Genomic DNA, 20,114 nt, shown 5'->3' with positions numbered 1-20,114 from the left:
GTTTCGGGAAATGAAAAGAGGAAAGGAGCCAGAATGCCTGTGTATGGAGGATCCCACTTAGGGGTTAGAGAGAAGAACCCGGGAAAGGGTCAGAGTCTCAGCAGACGCGTTCGGTCCCAAAGACCGGCAGTTTCCAGGGGGAGGTGGGCCGCGGGGTCAGCATTTTGTAGTCCGCAGTCAAGTATTTTGGCTGTTAGGAGTCACTGCAGACTTTGGGGCAACATATCAGGTGATCGTTGGCTGTGTCGCTGGGACCTTTCTCCAGGGGAGTCGCCTACCCTCGTTCAAGGGGCTCTGGTTGGCGAACTAGCTCACATCCCGGAAACGGCTGAGGGCCATACTTGCAGTTGTGACGATTCCAGTCAGGCTCCTTGTCACCAGACCCCGTGGGTCATACCTCTGTTTCAGTCGTTGGGGTACCAAGACCAACTGCTGTATTTTTTTTGCTCCATAAGACGCATCTGACCATAAGACACACCTCAGGTTTTAAGGAGGAAAATAAGAAAAAACATATTCTGAACTAAATGGTGTGTTACAATATTTAATAAGATATACCACAATAATATTTCAACAACGTAAACTCAACAGCAGTATGGACAACCATTAGCACTGTTATTAACAAATGAGAAGAGACTTTAATGTTCAAATACTCTTCTAGTTGTCCGGGAACCTGCAGCAGCTAGAAAAAAAAATACTCGCTCCATAAGATGCATGGACATTTTCCTCTCCGCTTATGAAGAAAAAAAGTGCATCTTATGGAGCGAAAAATACGGTACTCAATACCGAAGTATTTGATGGTTCAAAGCGTGCCGATGACCGCTGGGCTCTGCTGCTCGTGAGGGTCACTTGGCTGCCCTTTGTCTTTGCAGTCAAGCCCCCTGCCACCCTGGCACCCCTTCTTCCCAGTGAACTCGGTAGTCCAGTTTGATGGCTGGGGTCTGGTCGAGACCACTGCAGCCCCCTCGGGCCCAGGAAGAAGCCAGAGCAATCAGACAAGGGGGGAGGGTCCCCCATGGACAGAAAAGGTTCGACAGGAACCGTCTCGCGTTTTCAGGTCCCAGTCAATGTCTTGCTTTTCTTTCTTTTCTTCCCTTTTTTATGATTTTTGCTTATTGATTTTCTCTTTCAAATGACACTAAAAAAGTACAACCACCATCATCTGTTTCTCACTGTCTGTTGGCAGAAAAGTGAGGGGAGAAACTTACAAAGTTACAAAGGTTCCTCCCATTCAAAAAGTTTGAGAATCACAGTTTGAAGAGAGACCTATTTGATTAAGTATGTTTTTGTTTTAAATTGTTTAACTGCGGTAAAATACCTGTAGTAATGCCCTGGTTTTAACAGAAGAGATCCAGCAAGGTTGCAAGTTTAATTTTCTGTGTGATTCAGCAATCCTTAGGACTGACTGTCCTCTCCTCCACCCCTGAGATCTTGACTACTGGAAACCAGTTCTAGAAGCTTCGTGGTCCTTCCTCCAGACCTCAGACTGGGAATAAGAATCCCAAAGGCATCATTTTATTGTATTTTGCTACGTTTTCTAGTCCTCTCAAAAGCAACCAATTCCATTATACTCTATATTTTCACCCAACTCTGTTATAGCGGCAACTGCTTGGTCACACAAAGCCTTGTCTTCTAGACACTGCGTACAGGGGTTACAGGTGGCACTTCACTGAGTATGTTGCCATTGCATGTCCCAAGCTACCAGTGTCCCCTTTGCCACTGGTGACTGGGCCATTACTACCTTTAAGACTAACCAGATCAGAGAACCAGCTCAACATAAATCAGTTCCAAGTCAAAGAACCCTTCCATAAGGTCCTCTCCCCCTGGAACCAATTCTAGTACCAATGCCTGCGTCAAACAGGGTTGCCTCGGAGAAGCAGGGTGTCCGGGAGTGATGCGCATATGCGATTTCTCACGGCAATGGGAGTGTATGGAGGAGTCTATTGAAGGCTGTTTGCCTCTGTGTCTGGTGGGGGACACAAGTTGGGAAGAAAAATTGGATATAAGCAGGGGGAATTGAGGATAAACTGTCACCTGCACCTGTCTCTTACCACCTCCAACCTTGGTGACACAGGTGACCCACGGAAGCCAGGTCCTTTGCCATGGAGCTACACATGTGCTTGGCCCAGGACTCAGATAAGTCCAAAAGGAGGAGCTGTGAGTCCAGGTGTGCCCTGTGTCAACACAGGGACCACCAGGTCTTGGGCCCTCCCTCCACCTCCTTCAGAGCATAAGCCTGCTGTTCCACTCCTGCCCACGACAGGGCTCGTGCAGGTTTCTCTGTGGCCAGCCCTCACCTGAAACCATCCAGGATAGGGAATTCTGGGACTTGTAGTTCAACTTCGCTGTGTTGTCACATTGCAAAACACCTATGGGAGTGAAGGGGGTCCGGGTGAGAGCAGAGCAGCGTGCTTGTGGGTGACGGGAGGAAGGGAGGCAGGCGGTGACTGCAGCCGCGGGGTTAGCATCTGCAGACAGCGGAGGGGGAATCGAAGGGAAGTGTCTCCCAAACTTGCCCAGTCACACCGATTCCCACACCTTGTCTCACGCCTGCCAGGGTGATATCTAGAGGAAGGTGCCTGGGATTAGCAAACAAGGGCCCGGGTGACTCTCAGGCCCGAGCAAGTTTTGTGAGCCTTGTTGTAAAGAGGCGCATGGGTAAAAGGAAGGTTTCGTATGTGTTATTCATTAACTTATTGTATTTATAAGGACGAGAGGGGAGCGCAGGTGTGTAGGCAGAGGGGAAGAGGCTGACTGTGGGACAGAGGTGCAGGAGGGGGTCATTGCTGAGTCCAGGTGTTGGACAAGGCAGGAGGTCTAGCTGTGAAAAGGAGGAATAAGATCTCTTCTGCTGGAACAGAAGGAAAAAACAAAAGGGGATATATATATATATACATATATATATATTGAACTGTCAAGGTGAAGATGGAAGAAGTGATACATCTTCAGGTAGGAAGGGCTCGAGCTCCCCAGTAAAGTGGGGACAAATAAGTCTAATGGGGGTGGGGTGGGTGGAGAAGGAGATCCGGACCACAGGGTGAGACTGGAGGTGACGGTGTGGGGCAGCCGTGTTAGGTGTGCCCGCGGGGTTACCAGCTGCAAGCACTTCGCCTGATTGGTGTGTCAGTGTGTGGCTATGTCACATGTGTGTGGGCTTTATAAGGCTATGGGTGCTTGCACTTAGGAGAGATTAGGGGATTGCGAATGGCAGATTGCCTGCCAGCTCACCACTCTGAGGGGCCATTCATGCGGGTTGTGTGCCTGAGAGGCGGTTTCCCCTGCCTGTGTGCTTCTCCGCCATTGTGAGACTTTATTAAATGGAATGGCCCGATGCTTTCCGGCTCCGTGGTTTCTCTACCATCTGCCTGAATCCTACGTAAAAGAGTGAGCAGCCCCAGCGACCAGCTCCTGGAAATGATTCTGAAGAGGAACTGGCATCAAAAAAGAAAAACAAAGAATCTCAAAAAAAAAAAAAAAAAAAGAGAGAGAGAGAAAAAAAAGAAAAAGGCAATGGGTTTGAAAGATTTTGAAATTGGTCGCCCTCTGGGAAAAGGAAAGTTTAGAAATATTTACTTGGCGAGAGAAAAACAAAGCAAGTTTATCCTGGCCCTGAAAGTCTTGTTTAAAGCTCAGCTGGAGAAAGCGGGAAATTACATTTCAGGGCCAGTTAAGACTACAGTTCTAGCTGGGGATGGTCCAAACGTGTGTGGATGACTCAGCAGTTTCCTTCCCAACATCCATTGTCTGCAAATAGTGGCCAACTCAGTGGGTCTTGTTTTCTTCAAATTTCTCCCAGCGAGTTCCTTCACAGGCACAAAAGCTGGTCTCCAGGACGCCATTGTGAGACTTTATTAAACGGAATGGTGGCCCGCAGTTTCTCTACTGTCTGCCTGAATCCAGTGTGGACCTGCCTGGCCTCGGCTACTGCATTACATCTGGCACACTGGGCAGGGTTCGGAGCAGATCGGTATGGAGCTACTGCCACCCTTGAGGGGTGGAATAGAAGAGTGGGTGTCCCAGTGGCTCTCTTGGTGGGGACTGTGGGCTGGCTGCTTTTTACAATCCTGCGAGAAGAAACCAAGAGCTCTTTGCAAGAAGCTGAGTGAGGTCGAGGGCTCCAGGATGAGCTGCATACTGAGCACCAGCAACGGTGTAAACTGCGGCTAGCGCCAGAGAGGGAGACTGGCTGGGTCTGAGAGTTGTAGTGTGAGGTGCAGTCTGAGCAGCAAAGGCGCCTGGAACCGGAGCAGTCTCTGACAAAGAGGTACGGGTTTGGGAGTTGCAGTTTGCCCTGGAAGCTGAATGTCGGCAGTGACGGCTGTTGGAGAAACAACTGCTCGAGAGTCTGCCTCAGGCTGAGAGCCGGCAGCCACAGGACCCCGAAACAGCTGCAGAAGATGGAGCTGCATTCCTGCCGGTGGAGCAGCTCTGAGTTGGCAGGAGCAGGCATTTCTGAGGGACAGGCTTAGGCTGCAACTGCTGTCCGCAGACTCAGAGCCTGGCCGGTGGTCACCAAGAGTCCCTCAGGGACAAGCACAGCCCCCTCCCCAGGTAGTGGAGCACTCTGCGGTCTGGCCCTACAGATGGAGTTGGAGGTGCAATTTAGGCAGAAAGTCACTGAGCCCCTGGTAGCCTGCTTTCTGCAGTTGTGTAACATAGAGGTGGATGGCATCACGCTCTCCAGAACAGAGGTGGACCATAAGGCTGTGAGCACTGCTGCCCGTGCTGCCCCCTGACTAGCAAGAGAAGCGGGCCTGTGAAGGTTACCCGGACACAGATGTGGGCGGATTTGATTGCGGCTGGGGCAGATAGGGAGAAATCAGATGGCAAGCCTAATAAAGTCTTATTGCAGCTTTGGCAGCAGCTTGCATCAGAACAGAGGTTCCAGCTGCTGAAAAAGCAGGGGAAGCAGGTGGCCCTGGCATCTGCCAGGAAAATGGCTGGTGTTCAGGTTGAGCTAAAAGAACTGTCAAGGCAGCACAGGCCTTGAATGTGTTTGACCCCATCAGGCCCTGTGAGCTTGGACCTCTGAGGGGTTTGGATGGGGCTTGTGGCAATGGACAGCACACTTGTGGAAAGGTGCTGAGGTCTGTTAATAGATTTATGGCTAGTTGCCTCTAATGGACTTTTACCTTGGTGATTTGCACAGACAGCTGTGTTGTCTATCATGAACTGATCTAGAACTGTGACGATGAGAGACCCTGATTGGGGGTGGGCGGCGATGGCACCTGTGGAAGCCCTCCTGCACTGGGAAGCTGCTCTCACCCAGTTGCAGAGATGCATCAAGAACATTTTTGGTTTCAGTGGACATGGCCCTGAACTGTACAGGTCCCCCACTGATGATGGGTGGTTTTGTTGGCACCGTGGGATGGGGAGTTGGAGGTGGGCCTCCAGTTAGCTCCCTGGGCAGAGTGCTCAGGAAGACATTGTGAAGGGCACCTTTGTCATTGTCATTTTGGAAGGTATGTCATGTACCTATTGTGAGGGGAGCAACCCTAAAGGGGTGGAATGTGCGGCAGCTGAGTTAGGCTTGCTCGCTGGTTTCCTGGCTGCGAGCACTTTGATTGGTACGTGAGCGGTCCTCATCATCTGCCGCTCATCAATTCATCAATTAGTTGAAAAATCTATTGAACATCCTGGATGTTGGGTCTCAGTACAACTTTAGGAGATTGATTTCCTCACCTTTAACTGACATATTTTATTTTTCTAACAGAGGTTTCACTAAGTTTTCACACAAGCCTAATTTCTTTTCTGTATTCCTCACCTTTTGGCGTTTGTTAAACACAGAAGAACAGACTGGGGGAAGTCTTCACTCTACCACCTTGGCAGCGTCGATGGCGCTCAAACAAGTTGGCTCTTTAATATTTGGGTTTAGAAGGCGATTAAGTTTATTTCAGTTGTTTTTAGAGGCGTGGCAGTTCACAGTTAGTGAATACAGCAGTTAGGTGTGCGGACTCTGTGACCGGTCACGTGGGTGTGTACCCAGCGTGGACAGTGCTGGCCGGGTTTCCTTGGTGAGTTTCCACCCCATCTCTTTCCTCACCTGTGAGCGCAGCGTGATAGCGCGTCAGCCCAGAGGGACAGAGCTGTCAGCTGACTTGGGAATGGCCGAGGGAGACTTGGGAAGCAGTTCAGTATGGATTGGGTTTGAAAACGCATCCTCGCAGGCGCAGGTGAACAGGTTCCCCGGTGGATCTGGCATCTTTTCCGTGACCGTCCAGTACCCAGCATTCTTCTTTAATAAGATAGGTTCTCCCTCTCCCGTTCTCTTTGTCTTTCCTCAGTTTCTGATCTGCTGGTTTCCATCACACAGGGCAGAACAGGGGGCCCCTTGGCAGTGACAGCCATCTGTGGCCACCAGAAGCACTGGCTAGGAGAGTGCCTCTCCTCCCTCGGCCTCTGTGAGCGCCAGGCCCTGCCTCCTCCCACAGCTCGCTCTCCACCCTGGCCTGCTCAGGCCTGTTCAAGGCTTAGACTTTGTACAGGCTGGATGTGGGAACCGGCCGCACTGCGCAGGTGACCTTGGTGAGGTCTCCTGAGTCGGGAGTACACAGCGCCCTCTAGAGGGCGAGAGCTGTGGCGTCCCGGTAGTCGCCGCTTGTTTCTACTCTTGGCTTTTTATTATCAAGGTATCATCTGTCTTTGTTTGCTGGGAAACAGAGGGGACATGGTGGAGGCGGGTAGAGAGAAGATGAGGGGATAATTTATCTTAGCACTTAAAAAAAAAATCTTAACATTCTTGTTTCCTTCCCCAAGCTGAGACTCTGTTCCTGCGCTCCCAGGAAGAAGGAACGGATAGCCGTGACAATTCCTGGCTGCTCGTGTGTGTGGCACCGCGTGCGCATTCACACCACAACTCACCTGTGTGATGGAGATAAGAGAATTTTATTAGTTTGGAATTCATTTGGAATTAATGGTTTGTCTTAGCGAAGAGCCTTCTTCTTCTTTTTTTTCCGGAGGACAGGGAGGCTGTGAGGAATATTTTATGCATTGTAAGGCTGTCTAACCTCTGCTGAATAGAAGAAGAAAAACTTAGAAACCCAGCCGATGTAAGAGTTCCCGTCTCCCAGAGGCTGGGAACATCCACGTGCACGGAGCTTTTGATTAGATCCGCTGTTTCGCTCGTGGCAGTTATCCATAAAGTCTCCTTTCCCAGACCCATCACTCGAGCCTCTACACATGACGCAGTTGCTTCTTTCTTTTCTCATCAAAGCCAAACAGGGTGGTGTTTTTCCTTAGTAAAACCGCCCTCCTTTTTGGCTCCATGCCTGGCTCTTCCCAAGGTGCTTGGAAAGAAAGGAAAGAAACTCAGAATCGTTTCCTTTTGTTCCTGACTGATTCATGGGTGGAGGGAGGGAAAAGGGTCGTTTTCGGTTTGAAACATAGAACGGTGTTCAAACAGTTTTTAAAAATGGTGTTTGTTAACCCTCGTGGTGTGGCACTGCTCTGTTCGTTACGGGTTCTTTTTTATCCTCTCCCTTTATTTTTTTATCCGCCTTTGAATGCCCGGCCCCGGTGCGGTGCTTGGCACATAGTAGGCGTCTGGCAAGTTAAAACACAGAATGCTGAGATGCTAGGTCCTGTGTAGTCCAGTCAAACGTCAGCTAAGTGCCTATAAATTTACAAGTAAATTAAACACAACAGTTGTGGCTACACATCTCTACTTCAAAAGCTTTATTCATGATGTGCAGTAGCATAAATCAGTCTCGACTTGGCACAGCCCCAAAGAAGAGTTATGGAGGAGCAAGAAAATCAAACCCGTGCTTTCTTAATTATAGCACTGGTTTGAAAGTGGTTATTGACCTGTAGCATCTCATTATCTGTCTTTCTGTCCATCCATATATCCATGTGTCTAATATAGTCAGGAGGTCAGATAGGATTACAGGCAGAAATACGGTGTTCCTAGTGCAACAGATAAGAGTCTGAATTGGCGTGAACCTTCTGTGGCCGGGGTCCATTTCCAGCACCGGATAGAACCAAACCAGCGGCTCAGGGAGAAGACCCTTCCGCAAGATGACTTTGCTAATATCATTATGTGCAAAAAATAAAAATTAAAAAAATAAAAAGACTACGCTTTCACAAGTGTATTTTATGAAACTGAAAAAATGAAAGGAAAAGAAAAAGGCTGGGAAAAACAAGTACCTTCTCACACATTTCTTAAAAGGAAAATCCATTCTGTCCTCCCTCCCTGTGCAGCCTCGCTGCCTGGGAGGAAAAGCCTGTTAAAAGAACGTATTTGTGTGTGGAACAGGGTCATGCACTTATTGGCTTTCTGCTGCGCAGCATCAATATACCAGACAAGGAGAATCCGTTCCCTCTCACTGGAGCCTGGGCCTGTGCACGAGTCTGCAGCCCATCTACATCCTCTAATGCTGCCCGTGCCAAGGTACGGACGGACTCAGAGGCAGGGGCTTAGCAATGAGAGGAGAACAGCCGAGTGTTTGTTGTAAGAAATAAATGTTACCTGGGAACGTCCTTACACTCTGAGTGATTGGTGAGGGTGATGGAGGGGCTGGGGGTTGGGTGTGCGTGGTCCAGGTCTCCCTGAAGCTCTTTGATAGACGACCTCCCAAGTGTTTCTCGAACGCCCCCTTCTCTCCTGCGCCAATCTGCCCAGCCACGGCAGCCTGACTAATAGTACGAACCGCCGTTGTGCTGTTCCCGCTGCTCCCATTACTGCTGTGCTAACACTTCATTTCTCCGGCACCATCAGGGATGAGCTGTTCCACATAACCATGTTTTCCAGCTGGCTGAACTGTCCTCCTCTGAGCACCCACGTTTGGTTTGTTTTTATCATTTTAAATAGCAATCTTTTTAAAATGTTTAAACACCTGTTTTCTTGAATAGCTTCCACGAGCAGGGTGGAGGCTTATCTCAGTGATTTGGGGGACATTGTTATATGTACCGATTGTGCTGAGCTATAAAACAGGGCTGCCCCCACAGCCCTTGCTGGCCACTGCGCACCCCAGGACTGCTTGGCTCTGCAGGGGGGCTCCGGACACCCCGTCATTCTGAGTCAGCGGAAATTGCTATACTTTTCTCAGTCTCCACTTCCTCCTCTGCCAGGGAGACATGGCAGTGCCGACCTTGGTGTGGGGATGAAATAAAATAATGTATGTGAACCTTAGCATGGTTCACGGCACATGGAAAGCGTTCAGTAAATGTTATCTATATTTTAAATTAAAAAAATTTATCTTTTTAATTACTGTTGATGTAAATATTAAATTATTTTCAGGTGTACAGCAGTGATTTGATATTTATATAATTTCCAAGTGATTGCCCTGATACATCTAGCACTCATGCGGCACCATACATTATAATATTGTATTATAATATTGTTGGCTATGTTTTCTATGCTGTACTGTCCATCCCTGTGACTATCTTTTTAAAAATTTATTTATTTTTATTTAGACAATTAAATTTAACAGGGAGACGGTCAACTAGAGTACGTAATTTAGAGAAAACATCTCCATATCATTTGGACAGTTGATTATGTTGTATACCCATCAACAAATCAAAGTCAAATCATCCTCCATCACCTATTTGTTTCTCTTTATGCACCTCCCCCTCCCCACCCTTCCTTCTCCTCCTTTCCCCTCCCCCTGGTAACCACTGCACTCTTATTACGACCACATGGATGCACCTTGACAACATTATACTGAGTGAAATAAGTAAATCAGAAAAAGCTGGCCCTGGCCGGTTGGCTCAGTGGTAGAGCATTGGCCTGGCATGCGGGGGACCTGGGTTCGATTCCTGGCCAGGGCACATAGGAGAAGTGCCCATTTGCTTCTCCCCCCCCCTTCCTCCTCTCTGTCTCTCTCTTCCCCTCCCGCAGCCAAGGCTCCATTGGAGCAAAGATGGCCCGGGTGCTGGAGATGGCTCCTTGGCCTCTGCCCCAGGTGCTAGAGTGGCTCTGGTCGCGGCAGAGCAATGCCCCGAGGGGCAGAGCATTGCCCCCTGGCGGGCAGAGCATCGCCCCTGGTGGGCAGAGCATCGCCCCTGGTGGGCGTGCCGGGTGGATCCCGGTCAGGCGCATGTGGGAGTCTGTCTGACTGTCTCTCCCCGTTTCCAGCTTCAGAAAAATACAAAAAAAAAAAAAAAAGAAAAAAAGAAAAAGCTAAGAACTGTATGATTCCATATGTAGGTGGGACACAAAACTGAGACTATTTTTATAACTACCAAGTGGTACTTTTTAACCCCTTCACCGGCTGTACCCAGCCCCCCAACCTCTTCTACCTTAGCCATTCTTACTTTAAGTGAGGACTTATAGTCGTCATAACCACTATAACAATAGCGCAGTGAAGATGAAATTGGCCTGTGTGCATGGAATGGTTTAGAGATTTCCAACTGTTTATCCCACACAGTTTAGTAGAGTTGACTGTCCCCCCCCCCCCCCCCCCGTTGTGCTGTCCTGCCTGCTCAGGGGATCAGGGGAGGTGTCAGTCCCCGCCGCCTGGGAGCGGGACAGCCTCTCTCATCTCCTTTCTCCACCCGGAACTTGGCTCCAAACGCTTGTCCCTCGTCCTCTGCTGGTTCAAGCTGCTGCTAAGCTTCCTCCCTTTGTTGTGCTCACTTGCATTTGACCCAGCCTGACTCAGCAACCCCTCAGCCCCGTGTGCTCGGTTGGTTTGGGGCAGTTTGTCTCTGTAGGTTGCTTGCCAGGTGTTCTTAGAGGTGAATGTGGGCCCCCACCTACAGGCTTAATCAAGTCACGTCATCTAAAAGCCCATCTTTCTGGACATGGCGGCCGGGGGTGCAGAGTGGGAAGGAGGAGGCAGATTTGTAATTAGCCCATAGGGAGGGGAAGGCAGAGTCTGGCATGCCCCAGGGACACTCCGGGATGGAACTGCAGTGGGCGCTCTGGCTGCGATGGTCGCGCCTTCTCCATCCACGTGTGGAGACTGTTCCTGGGCGGGGTGGTCGGCGGCACTGAGGGTGGATTGGCAGTCAGGGCCTTGGAGAAACTGCACCTCCACTGGTGGGCAGCGGTGGGCCGTTAGGGGGCAGCGCCCATCTCTGGGCTCTTGAAGGAGATCATCATGGGTATTCTCCACGCACCATCTTGGCCCTCTTGGACGTGAATGCCTCCTTTCACTCATCCCCTCCTCACTGCTGAGCCATTTCCTTGAACCGACCACTTGGCTGACGCGCACACGGAGTGATTAAAGCAGACTCTACCGGGGTAAAGCCTGGTTGCTTAACGTCCAAGTAGAATCTGCTTCTGGTCATCCCTGGGGTCCCTACACCCCACTTGCTCGGCCGATTGCTGGGAGCCGAGGTCTGGCTTTGGGACTGGCATGCCCCTGGGCTCCTCCCGCTGACTGCCCTTTCTCTGCTGAGAGATGCCCTTGCTCTGCAGAGCAGAGGCCACGGCGTCAGCAGCCAGTGCCCGACCGCCTCCCAGGGCTGTGGCCTTGTGGACCACATCACTGCTGCTTCGCGGTAGGGAGGTAACCACGAGAATAACAGTTCTTGCGAACAATGAGAGAGGTGCTTCCCCTCACCTGCTGCCTTACATAATAAACGGGTTTCTGGAACGTCTATAATTGAAATGATGTGAATAGAATCGTGGATCCAGTGAACAAGGCTCGTTGTTCACAGACTTACCCAGGTGGCAGCGTACCTGGATGTCTTGATGCTCTTTCTAACACAAACCCACGATAAGGAGACGTCTTCAGTCATGTCACACGAGCCAGGACCGTTTTCCCAGCAGAAGGTGTGATGACCATACAAGTACAATATAAAATCGCCAGCATCCAACCCTCCAGAAAGATCAGGCTGTCAAATGTGACGTGATGGGTTCCTTCTGAGTGTTTTCTTAAATTATTGGCATTCCTGAGTTGCTTTGTCAACTCTCCCTCAAGAGCAGGTTACTGGCACAAGCACCAGGTGTTTAAAAACAGCATATGAGAGACAAAACTAAAATGGTTAAAATCATCTTCACTAATCTAAGTGGTTTTCTATGCATTTCTGCTATTGCTTTTTTTTCTTTTTCTTTTCAGTGTTAGCAGCCAAATAGTTCTGTTTAATTTATGGGCACTGCTGTATGGCACCTTGTTTGGGAAATGGCTGCTGGAAGAGGACTTGCCGCAGAGAATTTTTTTGAAAATTGAAGAATAATTGTGTCATGCGAATCCTAACCTCTGGTTTTTCCGTTTTGTAAGTTTGAACATGTGTGTGTGTCTGTGTGTGTATTCTCTCTTAATTTATAGCATCAGAGAGGATAGTTATAATGTAACCTTGAACCTCTGAGATATAGTTCAGTTTATTTGGTTAGGGTAGAATGCCAATTTAAGAAACGTCTTCAAATACAGTACAATGTGTGTCCCAGAAAGCTACTAACTACTCAAATTAGCATCATCTGGGATGTTTTATGAAAAAAAAAAGAGATTTCTAGGGCATACCTGAGGCCTGCTGAGTCAGAGTCTCTGGCTGGGGTCAGGATCCGCTGCTGAAGCAGTGTTCTGTGTGATTCCCGTACAGCTCAGAGTTAGAGAACCACTGCTACGGAATTTGAGAGGGCAGTGTCGGAAGTCAGCCTCTCTATCTGCCACTGGTTGGGCCTGCGGCAAATTACTTAAGCTTTGGTTCTCCCTCTCCTATAAAATGGGGACTGTTAGGCACATTTTACCCCCTGGGATTGCTGTGGATGAAATGACATAAAGTGTGAGAATCATGGGTGCAGAGTGTGTGGCTCAAAACGAGGGCTTAATCTATGTACCGTGCTAGGTGGGAACTGGAAATATCAGGGGACACTTTGTAAAGCATACGATTGCCTAACCAGTGGGCTGTGCACCTGAAACTGGTACAGAATAATACCGCATGTCAATTGTAATAAAAATAATATAAAAATAATAACAACAACAGTAAAAACCCAGGGCTTGATAAGTGGTAGACGTTGCTTATGGCTTAGATTGAACTTTTTTTTAACATTCTTTTCCAAGTAAGAGGAGGGGAGATAGAGGGACAGACTCCACATGTGCCCTGACTGGCATCCACCAGGCAACCCCTGTCTGGGGCCAATGCTCTGCCCATCTGGGGCCATGCTTGCAATGGAGCTATTTTTAGCACCTGAGGCAGAGGCTCCACATAGTCATCCTTAGAGCCCAGGACCAATGCACTCGAACCAATCAAGCCATGGCTGCAGGAAGGGAAGAGAGAGAGAAAGAGAGAGAGAGAGAGAAGGGGGAAAGGGAGGGGTAGAAAAGCATATGGGTGCTTCTTCTGTGTGCCCTGACCGAGAATTGGACCTGGGACATCCACACACCAGGCTGATGTTTTACCACTGAGCCAACCAGCCAGGGCCCTAGATCGTAATTCTTAATAATGATTTGACTAAAACATCTTCAATTATGTGGACATTTGGGGGCTAACATGGAATCTGCACTACTTACTGCACAATGTGGATAGGTCCAGGCTATCCTGAGATTGACCCTTGGAGGAACAGTTCAATTGGGACATTCTGCATTGGTCCACATGTCTAATGAGGCATGAACGGGTTCACGAGAAAGAATAGGGTTCTTGTTGTCTAGATCTGGGTGTTGGGTTGAGCTCCCACAGTGGAGGGCCCAGCTGGCAAAAGATTGCAGTGTGCTTGTTCTTGTGATCTTTGCTTCTGTAAAAAAGAAAGTTTCAGTGAAAAGGAGCAGCGAAGGGAGAAGAAAGTGAAATATTTTCGGGTGCGTAGCTGGTGGCTATTGGTGGTAGATATTCATAATGTCTCTCCTTCCCTGTCCCCCCTCTATCAAATCTATACATTCCCCTTCCTTTTTAATATGACACTTTTTATTTTTAAGGAAAGGATAAGCTTTTCCCCTTTAAAATCTTCCTTAGGTATATTTCTTAGGTATTTATCGCTTTAATCTTCATATAGCTCATGTTTTGCTGGCGTTAAAGGAGGAATTTGTCCTTGATTTTAAATACTCTGTTCATCTTCGTTGCTTGCCACAGTGACCGCCGCAGCGTGAGCAATGCGGTTTTGACGTTCACTGCCCCTCAAAACCACGTCACCCGTGGCTTCTCCTAAGGCCATCAAGCTGGTGACTATATTTTGATACCACTTATTAACCAACAGTTAGATGCCCTGACCAGTGACTGAGAATAGAAAGTAAGGCTGGGCAAGCGTTCTTCTTCCCTCTCGGGCTCCTGTGACCACTCGTCTCCAAGCTGTTGGTTCTGTGACATGGCCTATTAAAAAAGAATGCTGTGAGCACACAATGTACATGCATGTGATATAAACACACATATGTGTGCAGTTGTACCTCAGTCTATTGTGGATATTGTGAAACCATATGCAAAAAATACAAACTAAATAGGAGAGAAATGTGAAATAAATTATGTTTAAACATAAATTTATTTTGTCTTATTTTAATGGTTGTGATGGTTGGTTTATGTGCCAGCTCGATGCGGCCATGGTTATCTGACTAAACATATTAGGTTAAACCTTTTGGGTGTGTTTGTGAGGGAGTTTTTGGATGCACTTGACATTTGAATTGAGTGAGGGACATTGGGAGAGGTTGGTAAAGGGTACGACCTTGCAGTTATAAGATGAATAATGTAGGATCTGATGTGTAGTAACATGGTGACTAGAGTTGATAACACTGTATTGTAATAATTGAAATTTGCTAAGAGAATAGAATTTAAATGTTCTCACAAAAAAAAGGAAAGAAAGAAAGAGAGAAAGAAAGAAGGAAAGAAAGGTAAATATGATATGAGTTGATGGATATGTTGATTAACTTGATGGAGGCCTCATTTCACAATGCATACGTATATCAAATCATCTTGTACAATTTAAGTATCTTGCAGTTTTATTTGCCAATTACACTTCAATAAAGCTGAACCCCTCCCTTTGCCCCCAGTTTGAATTGGTAATCTGAGTAAATCACATTGCCCTCTCCAAGGTTGGTGTACCTCCTCATCAGAATTGTTGGCGGCCAGGGCAGAGCAAAGGATGGTGTAAGAGATTTCGTTCTCTCTGTCTGACTCCCTGGTGGGAGGAACACAAATCCTCAGGGGTCAGAGGGTAGATAGGTAGCTAGCTGCCAAGGTGACCCCCAGTGATCCTTGCCTCCTGGTATTCACATCTGTTCAGTTCCCTCCCACAGTATATAGGGGTGGTCTATGTGACCAACAGACCATGGTGGAAGTGATGGGGTGCGACTGCTGAGGTGAGCCGTAGAAGATACTGCCACTTGTGTATTGCTCTGAATCTTTAGTCTGGGGGAAGCCAGCTGCTGTTATAAGGAGACTCAAGGAGCCTAGTGGAGGGGTTCACATGGTGAGGAATTGAGACTTCTTCCCAAAAGCCAATGCCAACTTGCCAGCCAAGTGAGGGAACCATCTAGAAGGTAGATCTCCAAGCCTTAAGCCTTCAGATGACTGTATCTGTGGCCAACATCTTGACCACAATCTCAAGTGAGAACCTAAGCCAGAATTGCCCAGATGACCTGCATCCAAAATTCTGACCAACAGAAACTGTGTGAGATGCTGTTTATTATTGTTTTATGACACTGTGTTTTGGGATGATTTGTTACACAGCTATAGATAACTTACACAGAATTAAATATTTTTGTGGACTGATTTTCAGATACCATGAGTTGTTGTTGTTTTTTTTTATAGTGTTTGCCTTTTATGGGACTAACAAATATAAATTCTAGGAGTGGCTTCTGCCATTTTTGTCTTAACTCATTTGTGTTTGTATTGTTGACATTGTCTTCAATTGGAAGATTTCTTGTTGCAATCTTTTAAGCCGTTTGTCTGTATGGGGCATGTGACACTGCAGTGGTAATGTATTGCAGTATATTACAATACAATACAATACAATACAATACAATACAATACAATACACTGAAAGGGAAGTGAGGAACCACTGTAAACACGGCTGCATTTGGGGATGCCCCTTACCCCCCTCACTGTCCTTCCATACCACCCATGAACTCTTATGCTCTGCCATCAAATGAATGAGATCACCAATTTCAATCTTTGCATTAAATATGAACAGATTTCTTTCTTTCTTTCTTTTTTTTTTTTGATAAAAAGCATAAACAAAAATCCTGATACTGTCTTCCACGCCCCAAGGCTCATCGTGAATTCAGTCCATTTTGGAGACCATTGTTGTAGAACAGGGATTGGCAAACTACTGCCCATTTCTATAAACACAGTTGTTTTCAGAACACGGCCACACTCATTCGTGTCTGTATTATCTTTGGCTGCTGTCGCTACAATGGCAGCGTTGAGCGGTTGCAACAGAGACGGTGCAATCTTCAAAACCTGAACTGTTTACTCTCTGGCCCTTTGCAGAAAAAGGCTGCCACCTCTGCTTCAGAAAATGAATGGAGCTTGAGGGGTCCTAGCTGTCTAGCATAGAGAATGCACCTAATTCATTTGTTCACTGAGACAAGGGCCACCTGAAGTGTAAAAGTCATCTGTGGACTAACGAGAGAATGTATTTCTATGTCTGTCATTTCCAGGACCTGGCTTGGAGTCTCCAAAACAGACTGTATCCAACAGCTTGAACTTTAAGGGAGCCGAGAGCAAGCTGGCAGTGTGTGTAGGTGGGTGTATGTAGCCGTGGCATCTTGTTTACTATGTCTGATGGGAAACACGCTAGCCTTCCTGTGTACCTATGCTTGTCCTAAATGACAGTCCGACGGCTTTGCTCCTCTCTCGCCTCACAGCCTTTGTCCTTGCTTCTTCTTGTCCTTCCATGGCTCTTCTCTCAGATGTTGGTGTGGTTGGTGCCTTCTTTTCCAAACTCAGCTTAAACGCCAGCTCTTTAGAGATGCCTTTTCTGAATATTCGATTTAAGGTAGCTCCACTGACATACCCCCCCATTATTATAATCTATGTTATTGTTCTGTATGAAATTTTTTATTATACTTATTTAAGTGTCTGACATGACTGTATGCATGCCTCTTTATTGTCCTTGATAATAAAGGATGAGATTGCAAGAACCAGAAGAGAAAAGACCGCGGCCGCCTTATTCATAACTGGGTCCTTAGAACTCCCGATGGCTCCTGACCCAAAGCCTGACTATTTGAGAAGGAACAGGAAGATGCCTGATGCTATTTTGTTTCTGGCTGTAGAATGGATATTGCACCATGGCTCATAATTGAAGCAATTCGTTGGCTAAAGGTCCAGGCCCAAATAAAACATGTTCCTTTTCCTCCTTGCTTTGGGTGCAGTAGCAGTAGCGATCAGACCAATATTTTTAATCTATGCAATAGTTTCCTTTTAGAAAATTATAATGACAGTATATTTGTTCATTTCTAGAATTCCGATTTGTGTTTTATTTTAATACTATCTCTTCCTTCCCCCTCCCCCAACCCTCTTGCTTTTCTGCTTTCCTTCTGGTTTATAGACCATCTTCTCTGTCTCTGGCAGGAGTGTTCGCTCCACATTCTCTCCGATTACGCTATTGTCCGTATCTCTTGGAGAACAATTTACTTTTTCCATCTGCTGCCTCTGCTCACTCCCTTATGGTGCTGTGGTTCCCCATGTTTGTCACCTTTGAACGTGAACTCGTCTTTGGCAGAGACTGTTCCCTGGAGCGACACCGGTTCCTAGTTGTGCTCTCGATGAGATAGTCTTGTTTTCCGTTGCTTTCTGGGCCCAAAGGGTTTCCGTAGTGCTGGGCCAGCTCTTCCCTGGCTGTGTTCAGTTGTGGTAGGATACACATAATCTAAAAGTCACCAACCTGACCAAGTCTGCAGTTCAGGAGTCTATCCACACTGTTGTTCAACCAATCCCCAGAGCTTTTTCATCTTGCAAAACTGAAACTGTGTTCATGAAACGATGGCTCCCCATTCCCCTTTCCCCTTAGCCGCTGGCATTGCCCATGTTTTCTGTCTCTGATGAGATTGAGCACACGCAATAATAGTTCACGTGCGTGGGGTTGTCTAGTTTCTGTCTTTCTGTGACGGGCTTATTTCACTTAGCACAATGTCCTCTGGCTTCAACCCTATTAGAACATGTGTCAGATTTTCCTGCCTTTTAAAGGCTTAGTGATACTCCTTGTATTTATAGATCATATTTTGTCTATCCATTTATCTGTTGATGAACATTTGGGTTGCTTCCATGTTTTGGCTATTGTGAATAATGCTGCCATGAACGTAGGTGTGCAAATGATCTCTTTGAGACCCTGGTTTCGAGTATTTTAGGATAAATGCCAGAAAGAGTGTGTGTATTACTTTCTCAGTTGGGGAAGTGCATATTTGTACAGAAGGCGTTCTGGTTCTAACTTCCTATAGGGAACTTTTCCCACCGATTGCCCTAAACTGATGGCAGTCTTCCTTGCTCAGCCCCGAAGCCCCCTGTGCTGAGTGTCTGTCGCAGTCCGGGCAAAGCTCCATGTTCCCAGCTTCCTACAGGAGCTTCATGTCCCCCCACTGCCTTGCATGGGCCCTGCCTCGTGCAGTCCTTAAAACCCGAGTGCCCCGCCCGCGAGGCTGCGTCTGTTTACAGCACCCTTGTCATCTCCTTGGCCTCCTGCTCTCTCCTTCCTCTTTGACTTGTTCTTCATTTCTGACATCTGGGGATTTCCTTGCCTTGCCTCTGAGTTTGGCTATGCATTAAAAAACAGGTTTATTCAACATGTTCATGGTAACGGCTGTGCGTGTCCTCTTAGGTCAGCTTCGCCTGCAGTGCCAACAGATATTTATTTACTCGAGTCTTCAGTATTCTTTGAGTGTTTATGGGCTGCACAATGATAAGCCTAAAATGACTAAACAGTCAATCTTTTGAACTCCTGCAGCTCGGGAAGATGATTCATCACAGCACACAGAACAGCCAGATAGAGACGTTGCTGTTCATTCGGGGCAGCGGAATCCATTTGTAGCTTGGACTTCACACAGAAAGCCTTTCTTTTGTGCCGAAGCCACACAATCGGCCCCTCCTCAGACTGCACTGTTGTGGCGAAGCCAGGGGCAGAGACAGGGAAGGTAGACCAGAACTCTCAGCCTGGAGGTCGCAGAACAGGCCTGAAAGGGTGGGAAGCAGTCCTGGGTCAGTCATAACAGGCAGGCATTTCTGTGGCGTGAGTTGAAGGATAGCCCAGGTGAGTAGAGGTAGCATTGTTAATCAGCATTTAAATATGCAGGTAGCGAGCACATCAGCAATGACTGAGAATTTTCTGCAAGAATAAGGGCCACGAGACAAGGAAGAATCTACCCCTGAACAGCTTGATATGGGGAATAAATTGCCTTGGACACGCAGCAGATGATTAGCAGAATTTGGAAAATGCAAGGAAAAGAGAAATGTGGACGAGACCAGAGGAGATCCTCTGATTACTGTTGTTGTTACCATTATTATCAATGTTACCTATGTTGGTTTTTTAACAATCCCTTACTGAACAGTGATTAGAAGTTTATACCAGAGCATCATGATAAAGCATTTCTAGTTTGGAGCATATTATGTTGCCTAAATTAACTGAAGGGTAAAATATATGATATTCATTTTATTTTATTCACTCACAATTTGTATTTTTTGTGCCACTTATAACATGGTGAATTAAAGAGCACTTTTAGGTATTTTAGAAGGTACTTGAACCAAGAGGATCTTACCCAACTTTGCAGGTTAAAGTTCTAATGCTCAGAGCACATAAAAAAAGAAGTTGTCCATAGACCATTGTTCAATAAAGTTGCTTCTATCTAATTACTAATAAATTGTTCTATATAATAATAATAATTTACCCAACAACCCAGTGAAGTAGATATCATTATTTTTCCCATTTTTTTTCAGATGAGGAAACTGAAGCTTAGAGAGAACAAGTAATTTGTCCAAGATGATACCACTAAATACACGGAGGAAGAAACTGGGTCATAGAAGGATGGGTAGGATTTTTTTTTTCTGAAGGGATTTTTTTTTTTATCATGAAGGGGTATGGAATTTTTCAAATGCTTTTGTTTTGCATTGATTGATATGATTTACGTAGCTTTTCTTTTTCAGTTTGTTAATATCATGGATTATGCTGATTGAGTTTTGAATGTTGAACTGGCTTTGTATCCTTAGGATAGAGCCTACTTGGTCATGGCATATACATTTTTTAATATATTACTGAATTTCTATTTGCTAATGTTTTGTTAAGGAGTTGTGCCACTACATGTGTGAAGGACATTGGT

At 46.8% G+C, this 20,114-nt stretch overlaps 1 long non-coding RNA gene across 1 annotated transcript; it reads left to right on the top strand.

The window, feature by feature from the left end:
- The first annotated feature begins 2,428 nt into the window (after window positions 1-2,428).
- On the top strand, window positions 2,429-19,804 carry LOC136316447 (uncharacterized). The gene is made up of 3 exons (XR_010727708.1): window positions 2,429-2,946; window positions 16,467-16,550; window positions 19,735-19,804. It is a non-coding gene; the product is annotated as an uncharacterized lncRNA (long non-coding RNA).
- The last annotated feature ends 310 nt before the right edge of the window (window positions 19,805-20,114 follow it).

The sequence above is a fragment of the Saccopteryx bilineata genome, chromosome 12 (assembly GCF_036850765.1).
Source record: "Saccopteryx bilineata isolate mSacBil1 chromosome 12, mSacBil1_pri_phased_curated, whole genome shotgun sequence".
In the NCBI taxonomy this organism is placed as follows: domain Eukaryota; kingdom Metazoa; phylum Chordata; class Mammalia; order Chiroptera; family Emballonuridae; genus Saccopteryx; species Saccopteryx bilineata.
This window is presented reverse-complemented; position numbering and strand designations above follow the sequence as displayed.